General features: G+C 36.2%; 1 pseudogene; it reads left to right on the forward strand.

Moving 5' to 3' along the window:
* Positions 1-1,351: 1,351 nt before the first annotated feature.
* Positions 1,352-10,758, forward strand: LOC113076333 (angiopoietin-related protein 7-like; annotated as a pseudogene).
* Positions 10,759-10,958: the final 200 nt, after the last annotated feature.

A 10,958-nucleotide genomic window follows, 5' to 3' on the forward strand; every position in this document is an offset into this window, starting at 1 on the left:
CTTTATTGTTATAGCATATAGCCTGAAACTGTATAGCATGGTGCTTGCAACAGCAAAGTTGTGTTCGATTCTTTGTGAATATGCACTTTAAGTGAACTGTAGCAGATGTGACAATGCTGCAGTTATTATATTTGGTCCATGTCAAAAGCAGTCGCTCACCTCGGGTCATCAAGATCCGAATAATTAGTTCACAGGATCTCAAATGTCTCTCTCTGGAGAAGCACAGCCTCTAGAGGGCCGTCCAAACACAACAGACACGATGTGTTTTATCAAATCAAAGTTCAAACATCTTAGACAACTAAAAAATGCTTTTTTTTTTTCATTACAAATTACATTTTCAAAGTAAATTGTCATTAAATCCAGACTAAATTTTAAAATATTCTGAAATTCATGTTCATTTTTCGGTTCAAATATTTAGTCCAGCAATGTAAAAAAAAAAAAAAAAAAAATTCATAAAAACAATATTATCGATTCATATATCACATATTGGTAAAAAAAAAAATAGTCTGAATGCACTGTAAGTCACTTTGGATAAAAGCATCTACTGAGTGCATAAATGTAAATGTAAATATATATATTTGTACATATTTGATAATGTTCCAAAGAGCAATGTGTGTTTAACAAGTAAACATCTGACCTTTTTTATTATTATTTTATTTAAACTTTTTTTTTAACGTTTTTTTTAATTTTAGAAATTTGGAATGGATGAAATTCTGACAGCTTGTAAATCAATGAGATCTTTCTAGTAGTTTGGCAGACTGCTTACATAAAATGCACATAAATGCACATAAATATCATTGGGAGATATAGAGTGACAACTGATCAGTCTTAGTAATATGATAATTAAATGCTTAGTTTAATAATCAAAGCTCTGTAGTTTTTATTGTGGGGGCCGAACAAATAAAATAATGCAACAATGATGATTGATGAATCATATTTGATACTCGCATTTTGACACGATTTTTTTAAAAACATGGATATATGGATAATCAAGTAAACTTGGGTTGCTTATCTTGAAATGGTAACAATATAAAAGTTATTTATTTTTATCCTTCACAAAATAAAAATAAAAAAATGCGTGAAATGCCTTTTATTCACTAAAATAGGAAGCTATCAATTAGACAACAGAAAGCATATAGTAGATTGCTTAAAATAGTCTTTTCAGCCAAGTTTGGATCATGTTAATCGTTTAGAGGATTTTCTCATACGATATAGTATCTCGTGCTTTTTCCAACACAAACATGAGTTTGTGCATTAACTGTGTGATTGTTCAGACATGTACTGGAAGGATAGTTGGGCGCCTGGATTGTCTCTCCTCTCTTTCTTCTAATCGGGAATCCAATTACAGAGGATTACAAGATAAGATGCCCACTGTTATCAGGCATCCTGCAACACATGAGATTTAGAAAGAGAGAGCGAGGATGACCGCATACGTCTGTATTTCCCCAGAAGACAAACACGACGTCTCCGACCACTGAAACAGGTAAAGATGAATTTACCTGCCTTGTCACTGTTTCCCTGTAGAGCTTACTTGCTGATGACATCTAATGGGCAATGTTACCGCTGCACGTAACAGTGTATCAGCAGTGCGTCAACAGCTTTATAAAGAGTTTGGGAAATCTCTCATGTGAGATGGTGTAGAGTCAAGGGTAAATCAAACAGCTTCCAAACAAGCTGATGTATTCTCTGCATTCACACTTCTAATCAAAATGTCACTGCAAAGAAGTAGGATGCTTGATCAATATGATTGATTGTCAGTGTTATTCTTTTATACATGCTGCGGGACACGAGGCTCTCTGTAATGTGGTTTGGCATATACAGCTTTTTTCTCTGTTGGATCTAGTACACTAGACTTGGATCGGAGACACAAGGTGCTTTGGTAAACGTGATACTTTAGCATTAAAAGGTCTGCTCAAGGTGTTGGCAAAGCATGCATTGATCTGCATGTTCTTCCTCCTGAGTTCACCTGCTGAACCAGATTGACAGGAGAGATTGAATACATGAAAATGCAATGGTTTTGTTTCTGCATGCAGACTATATATGACTGAAACAAAATGTAGTTTGCATAATTTTGCATCCTTAATTTGTAATATGTGTATTTACTACCAATAATAATCATTTTATTTGTTATATATGTGTGTATATGTGTGTGCACAGCACCATTTTGTATTTACATTTTGCTTTCAGTTTGATATTTTGTAATCTAATGCAATAAATGCAGACATTAGACTTTGGAGTCCAAATACTTTGTTGGGTGCATTGCACATTCAAGCTGTTTCAATGAGTTTTTAATGTATTTCCTGAATAAATGTTTCCAGATAAGTGTGTTCTTGTCTGAAACATGACACTGGCTATTTTTAGCATGTGCCCATCCTCTTCCAGGTTAAATGCTTTCACTGCTGCCATGTTCTTGAACCTACATAAGCACATGGAAAAGTGACACGAGCCACCAAAGCACCTTAACCTGTGCCTTAATCAGGACAACCAGGCTGGCCTCTAATAAGAGCAGGGACATGCCTAAAGATGTGTTTGTGGGATTTATTTCAAATATCACATTGAGGTTTTATGATAGATCATGTTATTTCTCCCTTAAGCCTAAACCCAAGAGAACATCTTGAGTACAGTGTGGTTTTTGACAGATGACCTATAGTTCTCTGGCACGAGTGCACTGAAATGTCACACTGTCGATTGCTTGAAATAAAGGACCTACTGTTATTATCATAGACCATAAAAAATCTCGCCAAACTTTTTAGAGTGACGTCATAACGGTGTGTGGGTTGCATAAATGAATGCTTAAAATCCTTAGCTTATAACCTAGTTATATTTCTTTATGTCCCAGAAGTGGTGATTCACTGTGATTCATCTCTGAGCAAAGCACTTGAATAGGAAAGTTTGACAAAGAACTCGAAAGTGGCTGCTAAATAATAATTAGATTTTTTACATTCAGAAGAAAATGTAAGTGGTACTTGCACATAGACTTGCTGCCATGATGTCAAAGTTGGCCTAATAATTTTGGCAAGATTCATGATTTTTCATGTATTATATGATATTCTTGCTTCTTTACCTTTATTAATCCAACAAGCAGCCAATACTGATCTATAAGCAAATTAATAAATACATAGATTCTAATAAAATATGATAATATAAATAATTATATATTAATAAAATAGAAAAAAATATATATTTGTAAATTAAAATTAAATAAATTAAAATTAGTATATTTGCGTGAGTAAACAAATAAAAAACATATAATATATAAATACATTCGAATAAAATCCTTTAACAATCATGAAATAATTAAGTAAATAAGACATTTAAAGATAAATATCTAAATAAATTAAAAAATCAGTTCTAATAAAATATGGAAAAATAAACATTAAATAATATAATTAGTATATTCATATATTCAGACATTATAAAGATATAATAAATATAAAAAATAATGATAAAAATAAGAAATGATAATAAATATTATTAAATACATTTTAATAAATAAAAATAAATTGTAATACAGCTAAAAAAGTACATTATTAGGTTTTTTGTTTGTTTGTTTACTTTTGCTGCTAATACAACACAATATTTATGTCTTTATTTAGAACTTCATTAAGGTTTTGGTTTTGTTTTCAGGTGAATTGCGTCAGAAACCGAGCATCAGAAAACAGACTCAATACAGTGACTCGGACACCTAGACAGTGTTCCTGTGTGACAAGTTCTCCTCAAGACTGGAGAGACTGGAGGTCAGAGAGCTTGTACCCTGGCCGTCTCCCCCAGGGTCCTTCCATCAAGGTGGGAAGGGGGATCAGCCGAAGCAATCACATGGAGGGCAGGCCTCTCTCGCCCCTCTTGCTGGCCGTACTGTTTCTGGCAACAAGTGCGAGCGATGATGACCACTCACTGCACACGCATCAGGTCAGTACGGCTCAGTGTGGAGAATACAGTAATCAGGTCCTGGAGGATGGCATGTGTCGACTCATGGCCACGCTACCCCAGCTGGACGACCAGCGCTGCCCGGACATGTTCCGCTGTACAGATGAAGTGTCATACTGGCTTCATGAGAATGAGGAACGCAAACAGCAGATCCTAGCCCTGCGGGAGACAGTGTCTGAACTTCAGGAGGAGCTTCGCAACCACCGTCATCGAGTCAAAGTCTTAGAATTACAGGTGTGTGGATTTTCTGGATGTTGTTTCCATGATTGCTGGCTCAATTGCTACTATATCTATCTATCTATCTATCTATCTATCTATCCATCTATCTATCTATCTATCTATCTATCTATATATATGTATATACACACAGTTTTGGGGGTAACGCATTATAAGTAATGCGAGTTACATAATCAGATTACTTTTTTTTAAGTAATGCATTACTTTTAAATTTACAAGAAAATATCTGAGTTACTTTGTGTGTGAAATGTGAATATGCATTAATTCATCCCACTCGCAAATAACTGATTTAGTATTCATCAGAATGAATTAAAACAGTGAAATGCATACTCAGAATATGACCCAAACCTGCAATTATTAAAAAAAGAAGTGACATGTGGCCAAGTATGGTGACCCTTACTCGGAATTCGTGCCCTGCATTTAACCCATCCAAATTGCACACACACAGAGCAGTGAACACACACACACACACACACACACACACCCGGAGCAGTGGGCAGCCATTTATTCTGCGGCACCCGGGGAGCAGTTTGGGGTTTGGTGCCTTGCTCAAGGGCACCTCAGTCGTGGTATTGAGGTGTAGAGAGTGCTGTACATTCACTCCACCCCATCCACAATTCCTGCAGGGCCAAAACTCAAACTCCAAACCTTTGGATTACGAGTCTGAATCTCTAACCATTAGGACACGACTTTCCATTAATATGTTAAATAAAAGAAATGTATTTAATCCCATTTTATTAATTAATATCTTTGATGCTGATCTTTGATGATCCAGTTCAACCATACTAAGAATCAGAAATTACTTTAGATAATTTAACAATTGCTTCATTGTTTTTTTTTTTCTTATTGCTGAAGTGTGTTGAACCTTCTTCTCCTGCGTTCTACTCTACAGACATGATTTTACTTTTCCTTCAGCCTGAGGTTTATTCATTACACTTTTTAGTGTGAAAGGGCTATTACATTTACTAATAATAGAACTTCTTACTAAAAACAGTCAAGCCTTGCTAATATTTAAAAAGTAATGTGAAAATAAGTCAAAAGTAATGTAATGTATTACTTTCCATAAGTTATGTAATTTGTTACATTTTAAGGGAGTAACACAAGATTGTATTGCATTACTTTCAAAAGTAACTTTCCCCAACAGTGTGTGTGTGTGTGTGTGTGTGTGTGTGTGTGTGTGTGTGTGTGTGTGTGTGTGTGTGTGTGTGTGTGCGCGCGCGCGTGTGTGTGTGTGTGTGTGTGTGTGCGTATAATAGGCTATATATTCTGTATATGTATGTATGTATATGATTAATCGATTAATCGCAACCAAAATAAAAGTTTTTGGTTATGTAATATATGTGTAGGTACTGTGTATATTTATTATGTATATATAAAGACACACACACATACAACATATATTTTGAAAATGTTTAAATACGATTTATAATTATATAAGCCTAATTTCTATTATACATAAATAGCCTATATTTAATATAAACATAACATATTTTTCTTAAATATATACATGCATGTGTGCGTATTTGTATATACATAATAAATATACACAGTACACACACATATAGCCTATTATGTACACTTTTATTCTGGATGCGATTAATCATTTCCCAACAATAAGATGAACCGATTCAGTAGTCTGATTCAAATTTCTGATGCGAATTATAATAGAGAGTTTAGGATGTTTAGGATGAAACATAAAATGTTATAATAATACTGTGGTTTTAGGATATGTACCATGGAAACATATACCATACACTGTAACCTTCTAGTGTTTCTGTAAATTCCTTGTCGCTCCAGACAACTCAGCTTGACAGTTTTCAGCCTAAAGTCTCCTTGACCCGAGGTTAAAGAGATTAACACCGGAGTCCTTACTGCTCTCCACGTGCCTTCATTAATACGCACCCTTAAGCTCTTCATGCTGTGCCTTCAAACGAGGGGATGATTCACACAGACAGTTCCTGTCTGCCTCTCCCTCTCCTGGCCTTTTACGCAAACACACAAAATGTACTGCAGCCACTTGAGAAGGTCTCATTTTGCAACAGCTAACAGGAATTGCTCTTCACACCCCTTTTTGATTGCTAGTCGTGATGTTTGTCTGTTTGGCCTTTCACAGAGTGAAGAGAAGAACCACAATAATTCATCTACTGAGCAGCGCTTGCATGAGCTGGAGGACCATTACGCGGAGGCCACGACCTTGTTGCACATCCAGGGCTCATTGATCTATGACCTCCAGGCCCAGATTCAGAACCTCTCCCTACTGGTGGAAAAAGTCAGACGTAACCCGGGCTGCATGATCAACATAGTCCGCACCAGCCCAATGCTCAGTGCACAGGAAGCCCTGCATCCTGGTAAGCCACATCTGGAAAAGCTTTATCTCAAAGCTGCATGATTATTTTCTTAACTAGTCAGTATGCAAATTCGGGACATGCCAGTTCCTGTCATCTAGTTTAGAAGCCTGGTTGGGACAACATCTCACCAGCATCAAAAGCATATATATATTAGTATACACAGCCCTTCTAATTTTGACTTGGCTTCTAATCTCATAAAGTGCACAAGCATTGCTTTTGTTTTCTATCATGACAATTTTCTTGTGATGCTTTAGTTTGGTTTATTTTACACCAAAATTAAATATTTTTCATCATTTACTCATTCTCGTGTCGTTTTTAGCTTTGAGTTACCTTCAAATCACAAATTAAGGTATTTTTATTGATCCTTGAGATGTTTCTGTCCCTCCAATGAAAGTTCAGGTAACCAAACCTTAGAAGATCTAACATGTTCATCTAACAAGTTATTTCGGCTTTTGACATCTATCTTGGACAAAAATGCTATTTACAGTGTGTGAATATATTTAATAATATTTAATATATTTAATTCTTATTTATTTTTTAAGCACAATATATTATATTCATGATTTTATTCGAACTTGACAGAGCTTTTCTTTCCTATCATGACTTTCAGTGTTGTGAATATTGAAGTGCAATAAAGGCATTCACCGAGAAATTAAAGTTCACTTCATCATTAACTCACAAAATTACATTTCAGACCCATAAGATTTTGGTTAATCTGTGAAACACAAATTAAGATACCAAGGGGTAAAGGTCTTATGGGTATGAGAATGAGTAAATGATGGCTGAATTAGCTTTTTTTGGGTGTACTATCCCTTTAAGTCTTTAGCTAGTATTGAACTTCTATAGCTAGTATCATCAGTTACTGGCCTGAACCAACAGAGGGTGACAAATCATAGCACAGTTTATGAGACAGCCAATCATATGACCTCTTCATCATCTCATATTTTTTAAATGGAAACTGAAATTGCTTAACCTTTATACATTATATGTTTTTTATATTAATTATGTTAATATAGTTACATGTGTTTTTACTCCAGAGGTGCAGCATGTCAGGAACTGCCCCATCGACTGTGCCTCCATCTACTATAATGGCGTGCGGCGCTCTGGGATCTACACCGTGGTGCCCTCACTAGGGGCCATGCCTGTGGAAGTCTACTGTGATATGGACACGGACGGTAAGAAATCACAGGGCACATGCAGTAATTACTGTCCAGGACTCGGCAATAAAGATAGATCTGGTGTTTTGGGTCAATAATGATCTTTATGATCTGTAATGATATATATATATATATATATATATATATATATATATATACACACACTCACCTAAAGGATTATTAGGAACACCTGTTCAATTTCTCATTATTGCAATTATCTAATCAACCAATCACATGGCAGTTGCTTCAATGCATTTAGGGGTGTGGTCCTGATCAAGACAATCTCCTGAACTCCAAACTGAATGTCAGAATGGGAAAGAAAGGTGATTTAAGCAATTTGAGCGTGGCATGGTTGTTGGTGCCAGACGGGCCGGTCTGAGTATTTCACAGTCTGCTCAGTTACTGGGATTTTCACGCACAACCATTTCTAGGGTTTACAAAGAATGGTGTGAAAAGGGAAAAACATCCAGTATGCGGCAGTCCTGTGGGAGAAAATGCCTTGTTGATGATAGAGGTGAGAGGAGAATGGGCTGACTGATTCAAGCTGATAGAAGAGTAACTTTGACTGAAATAGCCACTCGTTACAACCGAGGTATGCAGCAAAGCATTTGTGAAGCCACAACACGCACAACCTTGAGGCGGATGGGCTACAACAGCAGAAGACCCCACCGGGTACCACTCATCTCCACTACAAATAGGAATAAGAGGGTACAATTTGCACGAGCTCACCAAAATTGGACAGTTGAAGACTGGAAAAATGTTGCCTGGTCTGATGAGTCTCGATTTCTGTTGATTCAGATGGTAGAGTCAGAATTTGGCGTAAACAGAATGAGAACATGGATCCATCATGCCTTGTTACCACTGTGCAGGCTGGTGGTGGTGGTGGTGTAATGGTGTGGGGGATGTTTTCTTGGCACACTTTAGACCCCTTAGTGCCAATTGGGCATCGTTTAAAATGCCACGGCCTTCCTGAGCATTGTTTCTGACCATGTCCATCCCTTTATGACCACCATGTACCCATCCTCTGATGGCTACTTCCAGCAGGATAATGCACCATGTCACAAAGCTCAAATCATTTCAAATTGGTTTCTTGAACATGACAATGAGTTCACTGTACTAAAATGGCCCCCACAGTCACCAGATCTCAACGCAATAGAGCATCTTTGGGATGTGGTGGAACGGGAGCTTCGTGCCCTGGATGTGCATCCCACAAATCTCCATCAACTGCAAGATGCTATCCTATCAATATGGGCCAACATTTCTAAAAAATGCTGTCATCACCTTGTTGAATCAATGCCACGTATAATTAAGGCAGTTCTGAAGGCAAACACAGTATTAGTATGGTGTTCCTTATTATCCCTTAGGTGAGTGTATATATATATTTCAGATGCAAAAGCCTCTTAGCACCATCTAATATTTTTTTCTAAAAGGTGCATATTTTTTCTCAGGCTTCTATATTCATGTTCAGTTATTTCATTTTAATGGGAATGAAAAGAACCCGTTCATTGCCATTAAAATTAAATTGCTGAACCTACACATACGAGTCTGAGAAAAATACTCATTTTTTTGGTAAATATATTTATAATTAAATGTAATATATTAATGTGTATTAAGTAAAACATGTACACATACATGCACACACATTTATGAATAAAATCCAATTATCTTGATTATTATCTGCTACAAAAAAATTTGTGCCAAAATTATTTGTTCATATGTATTCAGTTTAGATTATTTTACCACATATTTGTATCTAATTTATATAAATATTGTTTAAAATTCCAAAGTATTACATATATGAATCAACTATAAATCATTTAAATATTAATTATGTCTTTTTTTCTATTTAATTTAATATATATATATATATATATATATATATATAATATATATATATATATATATATATATATATATATATATATATATATTATATATATATATATATATATATATCGTTTTTTTGTTGTTTTTGTTTTTTTTTGGGGCCAGTGAAAATTTTTATTTGAAAATGCTTTTCATGATACAAATCGTCAACTTTACAAAAATGTATTGTAAAAACTGTTGGCAGTGAAAGTATAATTCTTATCGTTGTGGCCTACTACTGTCCTCTATGTTGAAATGTTTTGCTGGAAATTTGTTGTGGATGAATCATTGGGTTATTTTTATATCATTCATAGTATAATTTAGAGAGACTTTCAAACCGTGGCAAAAGAAACTCTGATAATGAACATCTAAATTACTTCTCTTTTATGTCAAATAAGACTTCAGTTTATGTGGCTGAAATAGCACCGTCTGGGGCACATGAGGAACCTTCTAAGCTTAAAATTAGGATGTGCATAATATCATTTTGATACCTACAAAACACTTTCCTGACCATGAAGATAAGTTGCAGTGCGTCATAAGATGGAAAAACCAAATGACTTGGCATGTGCATTAAACCTCATAAAAGTGATTTGATTGTTGAATGCTTGAACGTATACTCTTTTTACAATTCCTTCGTAATAAAGATGTGGGTCATAATAATGGAGCCCATGCGTAATGTTTCGTGCTGCAGGTGGCGGCTGGACTGTGATCCAGCGTAGGCAAGGATGGTCTGATGAACTTTGACCGGCAGCTGGAAGGAGTATTAAAGAGGGATTTGGAGACCTGCACACCGAATACTGGCTGGGAAATGAACACATCCATTTGACCTGAGCGGTCAGGGAAAACTATACTTCTCCGTATTGACCTGGAGGACTGGAGCGGGAAACACAAGCACGCTGTTTATCAGAGTTTCAGGTGAGGAACATCCATCACTCACTGACTGGAAGGACTTCAAACGGATGCACAATGTTTAATAGTGATTAAACATCTGGCCTTGTAATTGGAAACACCTGATGTGTGTTTGCAGTGTGGAGGCCGAGAGCACTCGGTATCGTCTGCATGTGTCGGGCTTCAGCGGGACTGTGGAGGACTCTTTCAGCTGGTACCATGACAAGCAGAGCTTCAGCACACCCGACACGGGCAACATCTGTGCCGAGATCTCCCACGCTGGCTGGTGGTACAACCAGTGTTTCTACGCAAACCTCAATGGCATCTACTACAAGGTATGATGGGCCTGTTGGTTGTAGACACAAATGTTGTAGGTTTAAGCCCCAGAAGTGTTGAATCGTGAGCTGTTACTGTTGTCTTTGAGTAAGGCACTGAACCTTTGGTTTGCCTGTGTAGTAGTAATAGATAATAGAAAATAAATATATGTATGTATATATATACAGTACAGACCAAAAGTTTGGACACACCTTCTCAT

Source organism: Carassius auratus, unplaced genomic scaffold (assembly GCF_003368295.1).
Source record: "Carassius auratus strain Wakin unplaced genomic scaffold, ASM336829v1 scaf_tig00019894, whole genome shotgun sequence".
In the NCBI taxonomy this organism is placed as follows: domain Eukaryota; kingdom Metazoa; phylum Chordata; class Actinopteri; order Cypriniformes; family Cyprinidae; genus Carassius; species Carassius auratus.